This window comes from Oncorhynchus gorbuscha, linkage group LG21 (assembly GCF_021184085.1).
Source record: "Oncorhynchus gorbuscha isolate QuinsamMale2020 ecotype Even-year linkage group LG21, OgorEven_v1.0, whole genome shotgun sequence".
NCBI classification, from domain to species: Eukaryota; Metazoa; Chordata; class Actinopteri; order Salmoniformes; family Salmonidae; genus Oncorhynchus; species Oncorhynchus gorbuscha.
The window spans coordinates 34,550,642-34,569,966 of NC_060193.1; the positions used below are offsets into that span (position 1 = coordinate 34,550,642).

At 41.3% G+C, this 19,325-nt stretch overlaps 1 protein-coding gene across 2 annotated transcripts in view; it reads right to left on the reverse strand.

Moving 5' to 3' along the window:
- LOC124008405 (sodium/potassium/calcium exchanger 2-like) overlaps positions 1-19,325 on the reverse strand; it is a 162,060-nt gene that overhangs the window by 62,765 nt on the left and 79,970 nt on the right. The gene's annotated exons all lie outside the window — the stretch shown is intronic.

Below are 19,325 nucleotides of genomic sequence, written 5' to 3' on the forward strand. Positions count from 1 at the left end.
TTCTGTTGAGAAATGAAGAAATCATTGTGTCACTCCAGGTGGACTCTACTGTTTTGTTGAGCGTGAACTGGAGCGTGCTTCACATTGTTTTTATCCGGTATTAGAAACAGTTTATTCCGTCTTAAATTTGATCAATTATTTACGTTTTAGGGTACCTGAGCTTGGATTAGGAACGTTCTTTGAAATGTTTGGACCAAGTTTACAGGTAACATATTAGATACTTTGTAGGCATGTTGGGCGAGTTGAAACCGGTGTATTCCTGAATCAAACGCGCCAAATAAATTGACATTTTTGGGACATAAATAAGGACATTATCGAACAAAAGGACCATTTGTGATGTTTCTGGGACATTTTGGAGTGCCAACAGAAGAAGATCTTCAAATGTAAGGCATTCATTATATCTCTATTTCTGACTTCTGTGGCGCACCTGCCTGGTTGAAATATGATTTTCATTACATTTACATTTAAGTCATTTAGCAGACGCTCTTATCCAGAGCGACTTACAAATGTGTTTGTATGCGGGGCGCTGTCCTCAGATAATCGCATGGTTTGCTTTCGCCGTAAAGCCTTTTTGAAATCTGACACAGCGGCTGGATTAACAAGAAGTTAAGCTTTATTTTGATGTATAACACATATATTTTCAAGAATGTTAAATATTTGAAATTAGTATTTTTGGATTTTGGGCACTGCAATTTCACTGGATGTTGGCCAGGTGGGACGCTAATACAAAATAATGTACCACAGTCTTTTTTTATTTATCAAATCTTATTGGTCACATGCGCCAAATACAACAGGTGTAGACTGTGTAGACTCTTGATACTACCCATCCCGGGTCCGGGAGCGTAATCATCAACTGACACCAATTAGCATAACGCAACGGATAAAAATATTACTAGAAAATATTCCTATTCATGAAATCACAAGTGAAATATATAGAAACACAGCTTAGCCTTTTGTTAATCACCCTGTCGTCTCAGATTTTGAAAATATTCTTTACAGTCAAAGCAAGACAAGCATTTGTGTAAGTTTATCGATAGCCTAGAATAGCATTATGACTAGTTAGCAGCAGGCATCCTGGTCACGAAAATCAGAAAAGCAATCAAATTAAATAGTTTACCTTTGATGAGCTTCGGATGTTTTCACTCACGAGACTCCCAGTTAGATAGCAAATGTTCCTTTTTTCCCAAAATATAATTTTTGTAGGCGAAATAGCTCTGTTTGTTCTTCACGCTTGGCTGAGAAATCAACGGGAAATTGCAGTCACTACAACGGCAAAAAATATTCTAAATTAGCTCGATAATATGGACAGAAACATGGCAAACGTGGTTTATAATCAATCCTCAAGGTGTTTTTCAAATATCTATTCAATAATATATCAACCGGGACTGGTGGCTTCTTAGTAGAATAGAGAGTAACAATGGCCGCATTTGTCCTTTATGCACAAAACACTCTGAGAGACTTCAGCTGACCACTGACGCAATGTTGACGTTCAGGCTCATTTTTCAAAATAAAAGGCTCAAACTATGTATTGTGACACTAGACACATTAGGGAAGCAGTAGAAAAAAATGAATCTGGTTGATATCTCATTCACTGCTCGATAGGGACGCATAGGAACGCAGAGCCTCTAAATAAGAGTCCCTTCCTGTTTTGGATTTTTCTCAGGCTTTCTCCTGCAACATCAGTTCTGTTATACTCACAGATAATATTTTTACAGTTTTGGAAACTTTAGAGTGTTTTCTATCCTAAGTTGTCAATTATATGCATATTATAGCATCTTGCCCTGACAGAATAGCCATTTACTTTGGGGACGTTATTTTTCCAAAAATGAAAATAGTGCCCCCTAGATTCAAGAGGTTGTGAAATGCTTACTTACGAGCCCCTAACCAACAGTGCATTTTAAAACAAATATGAATAAAAATAAGAGCATGAGCCAAGATGGCATAGCAGTGAAGACGTGTTTTGTTCGTCCTCTTGTGTACTTTTGTATTTTTCTTATTTTTTGTATAAATATATTTTTTTAAATCTCTATCTCTTTTTGATTTTTAATTTGATTATACCTTCCGGTAACCTGCCTCACCCAATGTGATACGGAATCAATATGATTTTTTACTTTAGAACACATTCAAGAACCTCCAGAAGCTAACCAGCTAATTAGCTACGAGATATTTAGTCATTGTTAGCCACTGCTAGCGGCTTTTACCTTCTGAACAGATACCAGCCCTGTTCTTAGCCTGGATATTACTCGCCAGTCTTACCAGTATCGGACTGTCTCTCCACAACAATGCCGGATTCCTGCAGTAATCCCTGGGCCACTACTTCTAATCTTCACAGCTAACTTGCACCCTCCGTGGCACCCAGTACCGAAGCTATCACTGAGGCCCACCTCCCGGCCTACTCAGCTGTTTACCCGAAGCCCACTCATACACGGCTAGAGTCCAATACTCCACCGGATCTTTGCTGTAAACTCTGGACCTTGGCACCGGATCACCACTGCTACCGATTGGCTATAGTGGCTAACGCCACTGCCACGAAGCTGGCACCAGTTAGCCGTGAGCCAGGCACATCTCCCGGCTAGCAAACAAAATTCTACAATACCTTTTTCTCCATCTGGCTTGGATTCTCTGTCGACACGGCGCCCCTCCGCACCACCACGTCTGGTCTGCCGACGAATACTCCATCCACTGTGCCTTCAATCAGCCTCCATCTGAGCAGACCCCCCTACCACCCCCGGGCTACTAACTTTAAACGCTGTGTCGCCTGCGTGTTAGCGTAGTGGCTAGCTGTTCCATCTACTACTGCCCCCTGGACACTATGATCTCTTGGCTATATAGCTGATGCCTGCTGGACTGTCCATTAATCACGGTACTCCATTCTGTTTATTTATGTTTTATCTGTCGGCCCCAGCCGCAAACTCAGGCTCTGTGTGTAGTTAATCCGACCCTCTCTGCCTCGTCATCGCCATTTTACCTGCTGTTGTTGTGTTAGCTGACTAGCTGTTGTTGTCTCACCTGTTGTTTTAGCTAGCTCTCCCAATCAAGACCTGCGATTACTTTATGCCTTGCTGTATGTCTCTCTCAAATATCAATATGCCTTGTATACTGTTGTCCAGGTTAGTTATCATTGTTTTAGTTTACAATGGAGCCCTTAGTTCCACTCCTCATATCTCTGATACCTCCTTTGTCCCGCCTCCCATACATGCGGTGACCTCGCCCATTATAACCAGCATGTCCAGAGATACAACCTCTCTTATCATCACCCAGTGCCTGGGCTTACCTCTGCTGTACCCGCACGACACAAACCCCTGTCTGCACATTATGCCCTGAATCTATTCTATCACGCCCTGAAATCTGCTCCTTTTATTCTTTGTCCCCAACGCTATATATAGGCGACCAGTTTTGATAGCCTTTAGCCGTACCCTCATCCTACTCCTCCTCTGCTCCTCGGGTGATGTGGAGGTAAACAAAGGCCCTGCATGTCCCCAGGCACCCTCATTTGTTGACTACTGTGATCGAAAAAAGCCTTGGTTTCATGCATGTCAACATCAGAAGCCTCCTCCCTAAGTTTGTTTTACTCATTGCTTTAGTACACTCTGCCAACCCTGATGTCCTTGCCGTGTCTGAATCCTGGCTTAGGAAGGCCACCAAAAATTCTGAGATTTCCATACCCAACTATAACATTTTCCGTCAAGATAGAACTACCAAAGTGGGAGGAGTTGCAATCTACTGCAGAGATAGCCTGCAATGTTCTGTCATACTTTCCAGGTCTATACCCAAACAGTTCGAACTTCTAATTTTAAAAATGAATCTCTCCAGAAATAAGTCTCTCACTGCTGCCGCCTGCTACCGACCCCTCTGAGCTCCCAGCTGTGCCCTGGACACCATCTGTGAAACGATCGCCCCCCATCTAGCTTCAGAGTTTGTTCTGTTAGGTGACCTAAACTGGGATATGCTTAACACCCCGGCAGTCCTACAATCTAAGCTAGATGCCCTCAATCTCACACAAATCATCAAGGAACCCACCAGGTACAACCCTAAACATGGGCACCCTAATATACATTATTCAGGATCTCAGCGATGACTGCCTCATTGCCTGTATCCGCTACGGGTCCGCGGTCAAATGACCACCCCTCATCACTGTCAAACGCTCCCTAAAACACTTCTGCGAGCAGGCCTTTCTAATCGACCTGGCCCGGGTATCCTGGAAGGATATTGACCTCATCCCATCAGTTGAGGATGCCTGGTCATTCTTTAAAAGTAACTTCCTCACAATCTTAGATAAGCATGCTCCGTTCCAAAAATGCAGAACGAAGAAAAGATATAGCCCTTGGTTCACTCCAGACCTGACTGCCCTCGACCAGCACAAAAACATCCTGTGGCGTACTGCAATAGCATTGAATAGTCCCCACGATACGCAACTGTTCAGGGAAGTCAGGAACCAATACAAGCAGTCAGTCAGGAAAGCAAAGGCCAGCTTTTTCAAGCAGAAATTTGCATACAGTAGCTCTAACTCCAAAACGTTCTGGGACACTGTAAAGTCCATGGAGAACAAGAGCACATCCTCCCAGCTGCCCACTGCACTGAGTCTAGGTAACATGGTCACCACCGAAAAATCCATGATAATCGAAAACTTCAACAAGCATTTCTCAACGGCTCGCCATGCCTTCCTCCTGGCTACTCCAACCTCGGCCAACAGCTCCGCCCACCCCGCAGCTACTCGCCCAAGCCTCCCCAGGTTCTCCTTTACCCAAATCCAGATAGCAGATGTTCTGAAAGAGCAGCAAAACATAGACCCATACAAATCAGCTGGGCCTGACAATCTGGACCCTCTATTTCTTAAACTGTCCGCCGCCATTGTCGCAACCCCTATTACCAGCCTGTTCAACCTCTCCTTCGTATCATCTGAGATCCCCAAAGATTTGGAAAGTTGCCGCGGTCTTCCCCCCTTCAAAGGGGGAGACACCCTGGACCCAAACTGTTACAGACCTAAATCCATCCTGCCCTGCCTAACTAAGGTCTTCGAAAGCCAAGTCAACAAACAGGTCACTGACCATCTCAAATCCCACCGTACCTTCTCCGCTGTGCAATCCGGTTTCCGAGCCGGTCAGGGGTGCACCTCAGCCACGCTCAAGGTACTAAACAATATCATAGCCGCCATCGATAAAAGACAGTACTGTGCAGCCGTCTTCATCAACCTGGCCAAGGCTTTCGACTCTGTCAAACATCATATTCTTATCGGCAGACATATCGGTAGCCTCGGTTTTTCTAATAACTGCCTTGCCTGGTTCACCAACTACTTTGCAGAAAGAGTTCAGTGTGTCAAATCGGAGGGCATGTTGTCCGGTCCTCTGGCAGTCTCTATGGGGGTACCACAGGGTTCGATTCTCAGGCCGACTCTTTTCTCTGTATATATCAATGATGTTGCTCTTGTTGCGGGTGATTCCCTGATCCACCTCTACGCAGACGACACCATTCTGTATACTTATGGCCCTTCCTTGGACACTGTGTTATCTAACCTCCAAACGAGCTTCAATGCCATACAACACTCCTTCCATGGTCTCCAACTGCTCTTAAACGCTAGTAAAACCACATGCATGCTTTTCAACCGTTCGCTGCCTGCACCCGTACACCCGACTAGCATCGCCACCCTGGATGGTTCCGACCTAGAATATGTGGACATCTATAAGTACCTAGGTGTCTGGCTAGACTGCAAACTCTCCTTCCAGACTCATATCAAACATCTCCAATCCAAAATCAAATCGAGAGTCGGCTTTCTATTTCGCAACAAGCCTCCTTCACTCACGCCGCCAAACTTACCCTAGTAAAACTGACTATCCTACCGATCCTCGACTTTGGCGATATCATCTACAAAATAGCTTCCAATACTCTACTCAGAAAACGGGATGCAGTTTATCACAGTGCCATCCGTTTTGTTACTAAAGCACCTTTTACCACCCACCACTGCGACCTGTATGCTCTAGTCGGCTGGCCCTTGCTACATATTCGTCGCCAGACCCACTGGCTCCAGGTCATCTACAAGCCTATGCTAGGTAAAGCTCTGCCTTATCTCAGTTCACTGGTCACAATGGCAACACCCACCCATAGCATGCACTCCAGCAGGTGTATCTCACTGATCATCCCTAAAGCCAAAACCTCATTTGGCCGCCTTTCCTTCCAGTTCTCTGCTGTCTGTGACTGGAACGAATTGAAAAAATTGCTGAAGTTGGACTTTTATCTCCCTCACCAACTTTAAACATCTGCTATCTGAGCAGCTAACCGATCGCTGCAGCTGTGCATAGTCCATCGGTATATAGCCCAGCCAATTTACCTACCTCACCCCATACTGTTTTTATTATATTTACTTTTCTGCTCTTTTGCACACCAGTATCTCTACCTGCACATGTTCATCTGATCATTTATCACTCCAGTGTTAATCTGCTAAATTGTAATTATTCACTCCTCCGCCTATTTATTGCCTACCTCCTCATGCCTTTTGCACACAATGTATATATATTCTTTTTTTCTCTACTATGTTATTGACTTGTTTATTGTTTACTCCATGTGTAACTCTGTGTTGTTGTCTGTTCACACTGCTATGCTTTATCTTGGCCAGGGCGCAGTTGCAAATGAGAACTTGTTCTCAACTAGCCTACCTGGTTAAATAAAGGTGAAATAAAAAATAGATCAAAAAAGAGATAAAAGTAACAATTAAAGAGCAGCAGTAAAAAATAAAAATGTATACAGGGGGGTGCCGGTACAGAGTCAATGTGCGGGGGCACCGGTTAGTTGGGGTAGTATGTACATGTAGGTAGAGTTATTAGTGACTATGCATAGATGACAACAGAGTGGCAGTAGTGTGGAATGCAAATAGTCTGGATAGCCATTTGACTAGATGTTCAGGAGTCTTATGGCTTGGGGGTAGAAGCTGTTTAGAAGCCTCTTGGACCTAGACTTGGCACTCCGGTACAGCTTGCCATGTGGTAGCAGAGAGAACAGTATATGACTAGGGTTGCTGGAGTCTTTGACTATTTTTAGGGCCTTCCTCTGACACTGCCTGGTTTTGAGGTCCTGGATTGCAGGAAGCTTGGCCCCAGTGATGTACTGGGCCGTTCGCACTACCCCTCTGTCTTGCACCATGGTACATGAATACCAACCAATGGAAGGTTGTTCTTTACAAGCTCCTATCCCACTGGGCACACACTGGTTGAATAAACATTGTTTCCACGTCATTTAAATGAAATTGACGTCAGTGCCCAGTGGGATGTGTCTAGTGAGACTAGACAGCATCATTCCACTTACATTTACAAGTCTCTATGAGATATTTATGAACACTGCCAGCTTTATAGAACACCACTGAGCCACTTAAGGTCTAAAAGCCTGCAAGGGATGGTGAGGCTTAAGGACAAGATACTTTGGCTCTGTCTTTGACTGATGCTTCTGCTTGCCGGCTTATTCAGTGTGGGCAGACGGTAGCAGAGCATCTGGTCTCAGACAGCTTCTACCTCCAGGCCATAAAACTGTTAACCTGTTAATCCTACCCCCTACTTTTTCGAACATTCTGATAAAAATCGCGCAACATTTCAGCGTCCTGCTACTCATGACAGGAATATAGTATATGCATATGATTAGTATGTGTGGATAGAAAACACTCTGACGTTTCTAAAACTGGTTAAATCACGGCTGTGACTATAACAGAGCTTGTGTTTCATCGAAAAGCGCAAGAAAAACTGATCACTGAAAACTGGAAAAAGTATCAATGCGTCACTTGCATGTATTGTTTATGGGACCAAATTACCAAATTACATGGGGCTGAGATTGCAAGTCCTACAGCTTCCACACGATGTCGCCAGTCATGTCAATTGCCTGGGCTTTGTTTCTTGGTCAAATGAGTAAGAGGAGAGCCCATTCCTTCCGGTCTCCGACAGGATGTTTTGGATGAGAAATTTTCGACCATGAATTCAAGACGTGGAGCTATTGAATACACATCGCCCCGTGATCAATTTGATAGATTATTAAAATTTACTAATAGTTGGATTACAAAAGTATTTAGAAGTGTTTTGTGAAAGTTTATCGTCGACTTTTTAATTTAAAAAATGACGTTGCGTAAACCTGTTTTTTCCTGGATCACACAATCTTCATAGATCGATATTTAGGGTATATATGGACCGATTTAATCGAAAAAAGACCCAATAGTGATGTTTATGGGACATCTAGGAGTGCCAACAAAGAAGATTGTCAAAGGTAATGAATGTTTTATATTTTATTTCTGCGTTTTGTGTAGCGCCGGCTATGCTAATTATTTTGTTTACGTCCCCTTCAGGTATTTCGGGGTGTACTGAATTAAAGCTACACTCGTTGTGAATCCAGCCACAAAGTCAGATTTGTCAAATGCTTTTCGGCGAAAGCATGAGAAGCTATTATCTGATAGCATGCACCCCCAAAGTACTGGAACGTCACCTGAAACGACAGATTTTGCGGTAGCCGGCGCTATCCAAAATGCTAAAAATAAAATATAAAACATTCATTACCTTTGACGAGCTTCTTTCTTGGCACTCCTATATATCCCATAAACATCACAATTGGGTCTTTTTCCCGATTAAATCCGTCATTGTATAGCCAAAATGTCGTTTTCTGAAGACCGGTCTGATCCAGGAATATTCCCTTTTACAAGACGCAACGTCACTTTTTAAAATTACAAAAGTTGCCTATAAACTTTTACAAAACACTTCAAACTACTTTTCTAAACCAACTTTAGGTATTAATAAACGTTAATAATCTATACAATTCATCACGGGGCGATCTGTATTCGATAGCAGCTAGTCTTGAAATCAGCGGCCATCTTTTCCATTTTAACAACATCCTGTTGAGAGACTAAAACGGGAAAAGGCAAAACGTCATACAACCAAGGATTAAGTCTGCTAGAAATGCCAGCACTGACGACATCGTGTGGAAGCTGTAGGCGTTTACAGGGCATCTTCATGTATTTGCAGTCGCCTTAAACAAAACATTGACTGGCGGATTAATATATTTTTTGTGTTTTTGGAGAACAGTTTTTCGAGGGATTTTTACTCCTAAACACGTTGTGTTATAGCCACAGACACGATTTAACCAGTTTTAGAGACTTCAGAGTGATTTCTATACACACATACTTATCATTTGCATATACTATATTCCTGGCATGAGTAGTAGGACTTTGAAATGTTGCGCGATTTTTAACAAAAAGCTGCGAAAATTCGCATGATCCATAAGTGGATTTATTAATAAAGCCAATGTGAAACTATAGTATCCTTAACAATCATTGAAAAATATATCTATTCTTCTCTAATGAAAAATGTATCTTCCTATCTTCTAAATCACGCTTTTCACTGATGTTTCCTCTAATATTTTGGGGGACTGAGCAAATTTTAGGTCTTGTGAGTGGAAACTTGAAAGTTGTGAGAATTTTTTGCAACTTCCGGCGTGCATTTACAGTGAACACTGAGGCTGTACCTTTACAGTTTTAGCCAGTAGCCAATAGGCTTTCGTGGTTATTTTAGCATAATGTAGACCTACCAACAAAACTAATGGAGCAAATCCTACTTCCACATGGAAATAGCCTTTGACTTATATGACATAGCCTACAGTATATATGTGGTGTTCAATGTAGGCCTACATTGCATGAGACTTTAAAAAATGTTTTTACATATAATTTTTTACTTGATCTGTAACACTATGGGCCAAATAGGTGACTGTAAATTGCATTGTATTGTGTTGTATGATACAAGAAACCACTTTCTTATTGACATACTTATTATTTGCATACTCAAGCCTGTCTCAAAGTACAACACTGCCCCTTCAATTAAGATGTAAGCTTCTTACTTGACTGTTTTTTCAAAGACTGCCTGAAATGTGGCCAACATGTGCTGTGCTTTGTAGAAAGCAGTAACCCCCCATTGCTGACCTATACTTATCTATAACGGGGATAATAACTCGCTAACTAGCAAAGAATATCAACACTCATGGGTGATTGAAAGACCACTTGTGTGCTACCCCAACCAACAGAATTCTACACGTTCTACTCTGCATTGAAAAGGGGCTGATGTTTGTTTTGGTTGAAATGTTGATTCGATCACAGAAAAAAATGTAATCTATATAGTGCAAACTCAGTGAAGATGTCACTGCGAGGCATCACATTTCTTCTGCGCAGCAGTCCTAGAGTGAACATCGCTTGTTACATCAGTAGATTACTGTAGCATATGCTTCAGAGGGGCAGGTAGTGTAATCACACACACACTTGCAAAGATTTTCAGCTGGCAGGCAGACACTGGAAGAGGTTTCTGAGTGACAGAGTAAGGGCTTTGCATATTCTCTTTGTTGTTTTTTTGTGGGACTGGAAAAATCACTTTCGTTCCTGGTTCTGTTTCTCAAAAAATGCCTGATTTGCACTGACTCTCTACACACACAATCCATACACACACTCAAATGCAATCTATCACACTCACACACTCACTACCATCACTGCTGCTATTATTTATTACTATTTATTGTACTGCTCACTTCGTCAACCGTCATACTATTATAGACCATTTCTAGTTTTCACGTGAACTCAACATGAAATCACAAAATAATTTCAACATGATATTGTATTTAGATTAAAAGTTGGGTGAAAACAATAAAAAATTATGTTGATTACATTTTGCAAATCCAATCAGTTTTCCAAGTTGATTCAGCACCATCACATTACATTTTTTGGTTGAAATGGCATGGAAGGTGAAAGCTATTTATTTTATTTGACCTTGATATAACTAGGCAAGTCAGTTAAGAAAATAATATTATTTACAATGACAGCCTACCCCTAAGCCGGACAACACTGGGCCAATTGTGCGCCACCCTATGGTACTCCCAATCACAGCCGGTTGTGATACAGCCTGAAATCAAACCAGGGTATGTAGTGACACCTCTAGCACTGAGATGCATAGCCTTACATGCTGACCAGACCGGACACGTCGCGTGCTCGAGCGTAGCAAAATACATTTAGAAATCCATGTTATTAAGTTATTGCACCCACACTGCTCGTGCGCGCCAACGAGCATCTCCGATGCCAAGGGCTAAACTAGAACTCCTTTCTATTTCTGACGCAGATCACGCTGCAAGTCCTGCCTCTCCCATCTCCTCATTGGTTTATAGAAGCAGGTACCCATGTGCCATCTCCTCAACACAGACTAACTGTGTTGCCAACTGTCGTGGTAATACTATGAAAGTGTAACGTTAGATGCCAATCACCATATAGGTTCAAAAATGAAAAATCCTGGAAGGAGGAGAGATGACTAGAAATGATTCAGTTGGCCATTTTATGGGTGGATTAAACTTCTTATGGCTGGGGGCAGTATTGAGTAGCTTGGATGAATAAGGTGCCCAGAGTAAACTGCCTGCTCCTCAGTCCCAGTTGCTAATATATGCATATTATTAGTCTATTTGGATAGGAAATATTGAAGTTTCTAAAATTGTTTGAATGATGTCTGTGAGTATAACATAACTCAAATGGCAGGCAAAAACCTGAGAAGAAATCCAAACAGGAAGTAGGAAATCGGTGGTCGATTTTCTACTCAGCCCCTATTGAATACACGGTGGGATATTGGTTATGTTGCACTTTCTAAGGCTTCCACTAGATGTCAACCGTCTTTAGAAACTTGTTTGAGGCTTCTACTATGAAGGGGGGCTGAATGAGAGGGGAATGAGTCAGAGGTCTGCCAGCAGTCACGCGCAGGTCACGCGCATTTCACATGAGAGGTAGCTTCCGCTCCTTTGCTTTTCTGAAGACAAAGGAATTCTCCAGTTGGAACCTTATTGAAAAACATCGTTTGACATGTTTCTACGGACGGTAACGGAACATTTCGACATTTAGTCTGCAACTATGGAACACGCTTCATGAGTTTTGATTTGTTTACCAAACGCGCTAACAAAAGTAACGTAAACTCACGTAAACTCGTACATCGCCTTGGTCCGTACAATTGCCCTTATTTTAGCTCCCCAAAAATGATTTTTAAAAATGGCAGGTGGGGAAGCGAAACTAATGCGTGATAGTGAGAAGGAGAGATGTTGTGTGGGAAAATAGCTTTTTTTCACTCTCTGTCCAACCTATCACCTTATCGCCTCTAAAATGTAAATATAACACTATAAAGAGTTTATATAATGTGTCATTACATACCTATTTGAAGGTTTGCGTCGAATTTGAATCAGGTTTTTAGGGCGGTGCTAAAGTGATCTTAGAAGTAAACAGCGGCTTTGAGAATGATGGTCACATGCAATGAAGACGCAAAAAATGACTAGGTATCCTCCCTTACCCAGTCACTGTCCATTTCTTGTTTTTAAAGGATGAGAGAAGTGCTACACCTGGTGGAGAGAGATTGTAAGATGGAAATAGTTGCTTTATGCGTGCTGTACGTTACGACATGACACGTCATGTTGTAACGGAGGGTCTATTTTTCAACTTTTCTCCAATACTATAGAGCCAGTACCATGTCGATCAACGCTTGAATAGGAACGTAGTTCACACCTCAGAGTTTGAAGTCAACACAGTCGCTACAGTCCCATTAGTTTTCATTGAAGCCTCGTTTGAATGTTGCGGTTGCGCACATTTGTACGGATTGGGGTGAGTTTACCTTAGCTATTTGGACATGAATGATGGACATTATCGAACAAATCAAACATTTATTGTGGAACTGGGATTCCTGGGAGTGCATGCTGATGAAGATCATCAAAGGTAAGTGAATATTTATAATGTTATTTCTGACTTCTGTTGACTCCAACATGGCGGATATATGTATTTGTTGTCTAAGCACCGTTCTCATTGCTTTTTCCATAAAGCTTTTTTGAAATCTGACACAGTGGTTGCATTAAGGAGAAGTTTATCTATATTTCCATTCATAATGCACTTGTATTTTAATCAACATTTATAATGAGTATTTTTGTAAATTGATGTGGCTCTCTGCAAAATCACCGGATGTTTATGGAACTACTGAGATGTTTTTATATAAATATGATCTTTATCAAACAAAACATACATGTATTGTGTAACATGAAGTCCTATTGAGTGTCATCTGATCAAGATCATCAAAGGTTAGAGATTAATTTTATCTCTATTTGTGCTTTTTGTGACTCCTCTCTTTGGCTGGAAAAATGGCTGAATTTTTCTGTGACTTGGCGGCTTTCGCTGTAAAACCTATTTGAAATTGGACACTTGTGGGATTATCAACAAGATTACCGTTAAAATGGTTTAAGATACTTGTATGTTTGAGGAATTTTAATTATGTGATTTCTGTTGTTTGAATTTGGCGCTCTGCACTTTCACATGCTGTTGTCATATCGATCCCGTTAACAAAATTTCAGCCCTAAGAAGTTTTAATTGTCGGAGTAGAGGACCTTGTGCATTTCAGGTCAAATAACAACTCAATGTTTATATCCCAGGACGTATTAGCTAGCAACAGCAAGATTGCTAAATAGGACAAATTAGCTAGCAAGTGCAGGCTAACTAGCTACATTGCCATACATTTTTTACCTGTTAAGTCGACCCTCTACTTTTTCGAACATTCTGTTAAAAATCGCGCAACATTTCAGCGCCCTGCTACTCAGGCCAGGAATATAGTATATGCATATGATTAGTATGTGTGGATAGAAAACACTCAGACGTTTATAAAACTGGTTAATTCACGGCTGTGACTATAACAGAACGTGCGTTTCATCGAAAAGTGCAGGAATATCTAATCACTGAAAAAGGAAATAAATATCCATCCGCGACTTCAAGGAATTGTTCAAAGTGAATCGAATTAAATGAGGCCGAGGTTGCAGTGCCTACAGCTTCCACACGTTGTCTAGAGTCTTGTCATTTGATTCGCAATTGATTCTTGGTCTAACCGAATCAAGGGAATCGATTCCCTCCGTTCTCCGGCCGGATGTTTTGGTCGAGCTCTCGCCAAGACATTTTTTCGAAACAGACACCTATAGAATTGACATCGCCTCCTGATGAATTTTATCTCTTATTAACGTGTACTAATACCTAAAGTTGCATTACAAAAGTATTTCGAAGTGTTTTGTGAAAGTTTATCGTCAACTTTTTGAATTTTAAAAAATGACGTTACGTTATGAAATGCTATTTTTTTCCGTTTATCACACAGTCTTCATAGATCGATATCTAGGCTATATATGGACCGATTTAATCGAAAAAAAGACCCAATAGTGATTATGGGACATCTAGGAGTGCCAACAAAGAAGATGGTCAAAGGTAATGAATGTTTTATATTTTATTTGTGCGGTTTGTGTAGCGACTACTATGCTAATTATTTTGTTTACGTCCCCTGCGGGTCTTTTGGGGTGTTACATGCTATCAGATAATAGCTTCTCATGCTTTCGCCGAAAAGCATTTTAAAAATCTGACTTGTTGCCTGGATTCACAACGAGTGTAGCTTTAATTCAATACCCTGCATGTGTATTTTAATGAACGTTTGAGTTTTAACTAATACTATTAGCATTTAGCGTAGCGCATTTGCATTTCCAGAGCTCTAGATGGGACGCCTGCATGCCAGGTAGGACCAAGAGGTTAATGCTTTTCGACCTGTCCCCAAATTAATGTCATTGGTTCAGAGTTTGTTTTGATGTTTTAACCTGCGTCTCATGATCGCGTTTGGTGTAGGGTACAAAATAAATGTATGCACGATTGCGCACGCGTGCAGCCGGTTTGGGTTCCGTGTTAGACCGCTGCAACACTCAGGAGTCCCGCAATGGGGAACCGCAGCTATGATCCCTCATTTATTTTAATTTAACTGGGCAAGTCAGTTAAGAAAATATCTTATTTACAATGACGGCCTACCAGGGAACAGTGGGTTAACTGCCTTGTTCAGGGGCAGAATTACAGATTTTTACCTTGTCAGCTTGGGGATTTGATCCAGCAACCTTTCGGTCACTGGCCCAACAATATAACCACTAGGCTACCTGCCTTATTGATGCCACTTAAATCAGTGTAGATGAATGGGAGGACACAGGTTAAAGAAGGATCTTGAAGTCTTGAAGTCCTCTGAATGGATGAACGAGCAAGACAAAATATTTAAGTGAATGGGATATGGTAATAGGTGCCAGGTGCACGCACTGGTTTGTGTCACAAACTGCAATTTTGCTGCGTTTTTAAAGAATGTGTATCAAGAATGGTCCACCACACAAAGGACATCCAGCCAAATTGACACAATTATGGGAAGTATTGGTGTCAACATGGGCCAGCATTCCTGTGGAACGCTTTCGACACCTTGTAGAGTACATGCATCGACGAATTGAGGCTGTTCGGAGGGCAAAAGGTTAGGGTGCAACTCAATATTAGTAAGGTGTTCATAATGTTTGGTATACTCAGTGTATATTTCCCACCACATCTTAATGCTCCACTGCTGCTAATTTTACTACTACTTTTATACTTTTTAATATTTGTTTACCACTTATTGCCTTATTGTGTTATTGTTGTTTTATTTTTACTATATTTCACTACACTGTTGAGAGGTAGCTCTCAAGTAAACATTTAATTGCACTGTTTATACCCTGATGTATCCTGTGTATATGACGAATGAACTTTAAATTGATTTAGTTTAGTAATAAAGGCTACTTTGCATAGTCAGGATCTTTCCATGTAAAGAATATGGAAAACACTGACTGAGACTGGTCAGAATAATTTATAATCTTAACAACATTCCATTATCTTTTAAAGGAACTGCACAATGTTTCAAATCCCTTAATTAAAGGTCACATGGTACAAAATGATTTAACCACCAGATGGTAAGTATTTGAAATCTATTTGAGAACCACATACAGTTGGCTGCTAAACAAACTGCGAGATGGAGAAGGTTGGATGGTTGCATTTATTTCTACGTCACACTACGCCCTCACACATTTATATTCCCATACCAGACTGTGATTTAGAACTTTATCAGCCAGATGGAACGACTAAATGTAAATAATGGTGGGTAATGTGGTAATGGGGCATCTAGGAGTGTGACTAGGAGGTCATGCATTGTAATAGTCACTTAGCAATCAGTCAGGCAGGGCACAATTTATTAATATTATTTTTGAATCGTTTAATTGAAGGCTCAGCTTCCAGGTAAGTGAAGACTGTAAAAGATTAAATCATTCCAGTCCAACTACAACTCCCAGTACAATTAACTACACAACCAGTCCTCAGAACAGCAGACCATTTTACAGGTCAACAACACTAGTCATTTACTCCTTTAAACTATTGACAATATTTCTTCACACCTACATTTCAAACATTTATTTGGCACTCACTTATTTAAAAAAAAATGGAAATGCTCAACTACATTCATCCCACATATAAAAACATGGCTGCTATGTTTCTCTGAACTTCAAAAATCTCCATCTAAGCTTTAATATGGAGAATCCTTTGGAACGCAAATCATTCAGGGCATCCTTAAGTTCCTTGCCTTTCTATTTGCATTGCAAAATTGGGTGATATTTTCACCCTACTCCCTTGACGGTATTAGATTGGAATGACACTGTACCTCCCCACTGAATTAGCATATTCAGCCCTGACGCGATGCCATTTATAATTTCTCTGTAAATAGCTAATAGGTTTTCAACTTGGATTCAAATAAATCAGCGCTCTCCTTCACTAGATTCCCGATATTACACTGACCTCACATTACATTTAAGATGTTTCCATAAGCAGCCATTTATTAGGATAAAAGCATTACACATATCAGTGGGCTAATAGTGTTTGTGAAAGTCCCATTATATGGACTCCCACCATGACATACAGTGTCTTAAGAAACTATTCATATACCTTGACTTATTCCACATTTTGCTGTGTAACAGCCTGAATTCAAAATGTATTTCAAAAATATATTTTCTCACCCATCAACACAATATCTCACAATGACAAAGTGAAAACATTTAATTATTTTTAAAAATGAAATACAGAAATGTAATTTACGTAGCTATTACACACCTTTGCTATGCCACTCCAAATTGAACTCTAGTGCATCCAATTTCCTTTGATCATCCTTGAGACGTCTCTACAACTTGATTTGAGTCCACCTGTGGCCAATTCAATTGTTTAGACATTTTAGACAAACATTTTAGACAGAAACAAGCCTTTCTATACAAGGTCCCACAGTTGACAGTGCATGTCAGAGCAGAAAGGAACTATCCGTATATCTCTGAGATAGAATTGGGGAATGGTATTAAACCATTTCTGGAGTGTTGGAAGTTTCCAAGAGAACGGTGGTCTCCATCATTGAGAAATAAAAAATATATATAACTACCCAGACTCTGCCTAGAACTGGCTGTCCGAACAAACTGAGCAACCGGGCAAGAAGGACCTTGGTCAGGGAGGTAACCAAGAACTGATTGACAACTCTGACAGAGCTACAGAGTTTCTTGACTGAGATGAGAGCACAGCACTGAACCAATCTGGGCTTATGGTAGAGTGGTAAATGGAAGCCACTCATGAGAAAAAGGCATATGGCAGCACGTCTGGAGTTTGAAAAAAGACACGTGAAAGACTATGAGAGAATAAGGCAAAAGATTATGTGGTCTGATGAGAAAAAAATGTAACTATTTGGCATGAATGCAAGGTGCTATGGCTTGAGAAAACCAGGCACTTCTACCCCCTACCATCTAACGCCCTCACTAATATGAAGCATGGTGGTGGCAGCTTCATGCTATGGGGATGCTTCAGTGTCAGGGATGGGTGAATTATTATGGGGATGGGTGAAAGATGGGTGTGTAGATAGGTGGAAAAAAACATATTTGACCTCACTATGGTAGGGGGCACTATTTTCACCTCTGGATGAAAAGCGTGCCCAAATTAAACTGCCTGTCACTCATGCCCTGAAGCTAGGATGTGCATATAATTGGTAGATTTGGATAGAAAACACTCTACAGTTTCTAAAACTGTTAAAATAACGTCTGTGCGTATAACAGAACTGATATGTCAGGCGAACACCTGAAAAAAATCCATCCAGGAAGTGGGATTTTTTAAATGTTTGTAGTTTTCCATTGACTGCCTATAGAGTATCCCATGACTTAGGACTCAAATTACACTTCCTATGGCTTCCACCAGATGTCATCAGGCTTGTATTCTGAAAAGTTAGGGAGTAAGATCACTCTGAGTAAGTGGACAGTGGAAAGTCCCCAGACCTGTTTGCTGCGCCCGACCGAGAGCACGCCTTTCTTGTTTTTCTTTCATATTGACGAAGCTATTGTCCGGTTGAAATATTATCGATCATTATGACTAAAAACAACCTGAGGATTGATTATAAATATCGTTTAACATGTTTCTACAAACTTTATGGATACTATTTAGATTTTTCGTCTGCCTGTTGTGACTGCCTTTGAGCCATTGGATTACTGAACAAAACGCGCCAACAAAACAGAGGATTTTAGATATAAAGAGGGACTTTACCGAACAAAACGAACATTTATTGTGAAACTGGGAGTTTCTTGTGAGTGCAACCATATGAAAATCATTGTGAGTGCAACCATATGAAGATCATCAAAGGTAAGTGATTAATTGTATTGCTATTTCTGACTTTTGTAACTCCAATACTTGGCTGGTAACTGTTTGTAATGTTTTGTGTGCTGGGCGCTGTCCTCAGATAATCGCATGGTATGCTTTCGCTGTAACGCCTTTTTAGTATCCTGAGGGGGAAAAGGCTTTGTCCTCAGATCCTCAAAAGGTTCTACATCTGCAACATCGAGAGCATGGTTGCATCACTGCTTGTTACGGCAACTGCTCGGCCTCCGACCGCAAGGCGTTACAGAAGGTAGTGCGTATGGCTCAGTACATCACTGGGGCTAAGCTGCCTGCCGTTCAGGACCGCTACATCAGGCGGTGTCAGAGGAAGGCCCTAAAAAAAAGACCCCAGCCACCCCAGTCATAGACTGTTCTCTCTACTACCGCATGCCAAGCAGTGCTAGAGTGCCAAGTCTAGGACAAAAAGGCTCCTCAACAGTTTTTACCCCCAAGCCATAAGACTCCTGAACAGGTAATCAAATGGCTACCCGGACTATTTGCATTGTGTGCCCCCCCAACCCCTATTTTACGCTGCTGCTACTCTCTGTTGATCATATATGCATAGTCACTTTAACTATACATTCATGTACATACTACCTCAATTAGCCCAACCAACCAGTGCCCCCGCACATTGGCTAACTGGGCTATCTGCATTGTGTCCCGCCACCTAGCACCCGCCAGCCCCTCTTTTACGCTACTGCTACTCTCTGTTTATCATATATGTATAGTCACTTTAACCATATCTACATGTACATACTACCTCAATCAGCCTGACTAACTG